This window comes from Triplophysa rosa, linkage group LG21, assembly GCF_024868665.1.
Source record: "Triplophysa rosa linkage group LG21, Trosa_1v2, whole genome shotgun sequence".
Lineage (NCBI taxonomy): Eukaryota > Metazoa > Chordata > Actinopteri > Cypriniformes > Nemacheilidae > Triplophysa > Triplophysa rosa.
Genome location: NC_079910.1, coordinates 20,365,799 through 20,371,168, shown reverse-complemented (window position 1 = coordinate 20,371,168; position 5,370 = coordinate 20,365,799).

The following is a 5,370-nucleotide window of genomic DNA, read 5'->3' as shown; positions in this document are numbered from 1 at the left end:
CGGAGACTCAGAACTTGGGTGATCGGTTTCAGTCTCTAGGGGAGACTCAGAAATTGGGTGTTCGTGTTCATGTCTCTGAACAAAGAGTTTTCTGCTGAAAAGGTACTTTTATCCTTTTCAGATAAGGAGGAGATTGCATATGCCATCATGGCCGTTAGAGAGGGGGCCTTCAGTAAAGTTGTGGCCCTGGATTGCTTTGCTGAGTGCTGTTCACAACCGTTTATTTTTTTAACTTTTGTTCGAGTTTATTTTTCACTCTCTAGGTCATTTGCTTCATTCGCTCTCTTCTCAAGGCCGAAGAGCACAGATCACACAACAACGGAAACAGTTTGTCAGTCACATATAAACACTGGCCTCTCTGCAGTACTGATAAAAAACATCAGAAGTGTGTGCGTAGTGCAGCATGCCCTGCATGCAAGTTACACAGAGAGAGAGCCAAGAGCTGAAAATAAAAGGAGTTTGGCAAAAATAAACAAAAATCTCTCATCATCGGCCAACATTTACTTATGTTGTTTATCTAGATTTCCTAAATTGAGGGTGAATAAATAATTTATGAATATGAATTTTTATCTTTGTATAACAGTTACAATCTTTTCAATGTTTATGAAGTTGCCTCATTCACTTGTCTGTTGTTAGCGCCTTACCCACTGCAATTCAACAAGGGTGAGATTAAATTAATTTCCCTGGTAAACAACATCCATCCATTCTTCAAACCACCCTTTTATGCGGCACGGGACGAAATGGTGCTCATCCCAGCATCTCGGGCCACAAGCGTGTAATGTGTTAAACGGCATTTACGATCGCATGTTAGCTAAAATGTTAGCAAGCGTTACAAAAGTATATTTAATATAATACGTTTTGTGTTTTACTATGGCATAATATTTGTGACCCTCTCCGTTTCGAGTCGCTTTGTCCCAGAATAAATGTAAAAAGCACTCTGTTTTTAATTATGCAGTCTAAAGTGAATTAGAATTTAAGAAAAATATGGCAGTTGAGCAGAATTTTCTTCTCAAGAATGTTTTGTGAACCAGGCCCCTGGTCTCTGTATGCAACAGTAGCCATGCATTGCCTTTAAATGGGCATATTTGAGCTGTGATGTTCTTGTGTTTTTGTGTTTGAAGTGACGCTTTAGAGAGCTGAGTCATAGCGGATCGGGTTTGAGCCAGGAGCTGTTATGATGGTTTGGATTACTAGCAGAGTTCTGGGTGACTGTGACTCTTGCATGGGAATTACCCACATACTTTGGATCCCATCGCTCTTGTCTCTCTCTCTCTCTCGCTTGTGCAGACGTCATTCTCTTTCTTTTCTCTCATTGGCTCTTCTGACTCTTTATGCACATATAACCATGGGACAAAAAGCCATCTAGAACCAATTATGATGTCCAAACAAGCATTGTTTGGGGAAAAATTTATTCAATGGCGAAACGTATAACATTTCATCAATAGGCTTACTAATCAAACATGCTTTTGCTTTCCGCTCACTTGTTTGTGTTTTGAAAGCTAAGCCTCCATCTTGTATCTGTTAGTGTTTCCACATGTTTGGCAAGTAAAAAGAGAAAAGACCTAGTAGGAGAACGTCTCGGTTACGTTTGTAACCTCGGTTCCCTGATGGAGGGAACGAGACGTTTGTGTCGAACCAACAGATGGGGTTCGTCCCTGAGAACCAATCGCTTCCGACTACTTGACTACTAAATTGGCAAATGAAATTTGCATGCCGGACTCCGCCCCGGACATCCGGGTATAAAAGGGAGACGGCGTGCATCATTCATTCACCTTAGTTCTGAGGAGCCTGAGATCTCTCACGACTGCTGCAGAGCACAGCACGTGTTGTGGCAAGAGGACACAACGTCTCGTTCTTTCCATCAGGGAACCGAGGTTACAAACGTAACCGAGACGTTCCCTTTCTGTCGGTCTCTCGACGTTGTGTCGAACCGACAGATGGGGTTCTAATGGAAAACGCCATAACACTGTGCCCTGTCACAATCTCAACGAAGCGACGGTGACTGGCCTGGGCGTGTCAGCCGTGAACGCTACCGCAAAATTGTAACCTACCAGTGGGTAGGTAGGGGGTCCCAGAGCTTTCTTGAAAGGTGGGAAGGCCCCTACCTTCGGCCTCACAGGCGGCGGCCTTGTTTCTCTAACAGCGAGAAGCCGCCCGGAACCGTAAGGCACTGGGTAAGCGCTACTTTCTCATGTGGGGGATGCGCTACAGAGACCACTTCCTACCGCAGGGAGGAGACTAGTGGAGATACCAACATGGTCTCACCGATGAGGGAGAACTCATGGGAAGAAAGTGCGGCTGAAGAGAAAACCGCGAGGTGGAGGTCCACCCGGGGAGGTCATGTGTTACCAAGGTGGGAACCAGCATGAGGATACATCAGACGGAACCGCCCTACTGGGGAGTTGCAACGTCTGGTAGCACTAGGTCCGGTTAGAGCTATGTAGCGAATAACTCTGGAGATACCCGGCCTAAGGGGCAGGGCTGCTCTGCCCAGCCCGCCCCAGAGGGTGCTTGCTTAGTGATGGATGGAGTGCCTGTTCTTCGCCCAGTGGGGAAAGAATGGAGGCTGAATCGGTATACTGACCCACTCGAGAGAGGGGGAAAAGAACCAAATAGGCGTACACCCTACCAGTTGCCAGTCCTACATGTGGCCATGCAGGACGTGGCCTGACACCGGCTCTACGCGGAGGTTGTAAAACCTCGCTAAGGTGTTGGGTGTAGCCCAACCCGCAGCTCTACAAATGTCTGTGAGAGAGGCCCCCCGTGCCAAGGCCCAAGAGGAGGCAACACCCCGGGTGGAGTGGGCCCTCACTCCTAGGGGGCACGGGCGATTTAGGGATTGGTAATTTGCCTTGATAGCGTCCACAATCCAGTGGGCCAACATCTGCTTGGAGACAGCTCTCCCCTGTTGCTGACCTCCGAAACAGACAAAGAGCTGATCCGAGCTCCTGAAGCTCTGTGTGCGGTCTAAGTAGAGGCGCAGCGCGCGTACTGGACACAACACGGATGGGGTTGGGTCTTCCTCCCCAGTGGGGAGCTCCTGTAAGTTCACCACCTGGTCCCGAAAGGGAGCGGTGGGAACCTTGGGCACGTAGCCGGGCCGAGGTCTCAGGATAACATGAGAATCCCTGAATCCGAATTCTAGGCAGTCAGGGGACACGGAGAAAGCCTGTAGATCCCCTACCCTCTTGATGGAGGCGAGCGCCAAAAGGAGAACCGTCTTCATCGTAAGATGAGGAAGATAGGCATCCCCTGGGGGCTCGAAGGGGGGTTTGTGAGACCTGTCAGGGCTACATCCAGGTCCCAAGAGGGTATGGAGTGCGGACGAGGCGGGTTACGCCTCCTCGCACCCCTTAGGAATCTAATGACCAGGTCGTGCTGTCCTAGAGACTTTCCAGCAACTGAGTTGTGATGAGCAGCAATGGCGGCTACATACACTTTCAGTGTGGAGGGGGAGAGGTTAGTCTCGAGTCTCTCTTGTAGGAAGGACAGCACGAACCCGATCGCACAACTCCGTGGGTCTTCTCCTCGAGAAGCTCACCAGGTCGAGAAGAGGCGCCACTTGTAGGCGTACAGTCGCCTAGTGGTAGGTGCCCTAGCCTGAGAAATGGTAGCTACCACCGCCGGGGGCAGACCACTCAGGATCTCCTCGTCCCGTCCAGGGGCCAGACATGGAGGTTCCAGAGGTCTGGCCTGGGATGCCATAACGTGCCCTTCCCCTGGGAAAGCAGGTCCTTCGTCAGGGGAATCGGCCAGGGGGGAGCTGTCGTCAAGAGCATTAGCTCCGAGAACCAAGTCCGGTTGGGCCAGTGTGGCGCAACGAGTAACACTTGATGCTCCTCTTCCCTGACCTTGCACAGGGTCTGTGCAATGAGGCTCACTGGGGGGAAGGCGTACTTCCGCTTGTCCCGCGGCCAGCTGTGCGCTAGGGCATCCGTGCCGAGGGGTCCCTCGGTCAGAGAGTACCAAAGCGGGCAATGGGTGGTTTCGAGGGAGGCAAACAGGTCCACCTGGGCCTGCCCGAACTGCACCCAAATGAGCTGGACTGCGCGGGGGTGGAGTCGCCACTCTCCGCGAGGCGTAGACTGACGAGAGAGCGCGTCGGCTGTCTGGTTCAGGTCGCCTGGGATATACGTGGCACGCAGGGAGCGGGTCACCTGCTGACTCCACCGGAGGAGGCGTCGGGCAAGTCGTGTTAACTGCAGTGAGCGAACGCCACCCTGACGATTGATATACGCTACTGCAGTAGTGCTGTCCGACCGGACCAGCACGTGCTTGCCCTGCACGAGAGGCTGCAGCCTCTTCAATGCAAGTAGCACAGCCCACAACTCTAGGCAATTGATATGCCAGCGCAGGCGGGGGCCCGTCCAAAGCCCCGACACTGCGTGCCCGTTGCACACTGCACCCCAACCCTGCAGGGAGGCGTCTGTTGTCACCACGACATGCCTCGTAACCTGCCCTAGGGGTACCCCTGCCCGAAGGAAGGCCATGGAAGACCACGGGGTTAGGGTGCGTCGGCAGCGAGGCGTAATCACCATCTGCCTGCTGCCGGTGTGCCACGCTCCCCAAGGAACTCGACTCAGGAGCCAGTGTTGAAGCGGCCTCATGTGCATCAACCCGAGGGGTATCACCGCCGCCGAGGATGCCATGTGTCCCAGGAGCCTCTGAAATAGTTTCAGGGGAACCGCCGACTGCGTGAAATGATCCAGGCAGTTCAACACCGACTGGGCGCGTACTGCGGACAGTCGCGCTGTCATGGTGACAGAGTTGAGTTCCATACCAAGATAGAGGATGCTCTGCACAGGGGAGAGCTTGCTCTTCTCTCGGTTGACCTGTAGCCCCAGTCGATCTAGGTGCCAGAGCACGAAGTCCTTGTGTGCACACAACAGATCTCGCGAGTGTGCCAAGATAAGCCAGTCGTCGAGATTGTTGAGTACCCGCACACCCCTCTCCCTGAGGGGAGAGAGGGCGGCTTCCACGATCTTCGTGAAGACTCGTGGGGACAGAGACAGACCGAAGGGGAGGACTCTGTACTGATATGCCTGACCCTCGAAAGCGAACCGTAGGAACGGGCGATGACGAGGGAAAATCGAGACATGAAAGTAAGCGTCCTTTAGGTCGATTGCCATGAACCAATCCTGACATCTGACAGATGTTAGGATGCGCTTCTGCGTGAGGCAGCTTGTGCAGGTGCCTGTTCAGGGTACGCAGATCTAGGATGGGGCGCACCCCCCCGCCTTTTTTGGGGACGATGAAGTAGGGGCTGTAAAACCCCTTGGACATCTCGGCTAAGGGGACGGACTCGACCTCGCCCCGTAGTACGGGAGCATCTCGGCCTCTGACCGAGGTGGCGAGGATGCCCCGAAACTT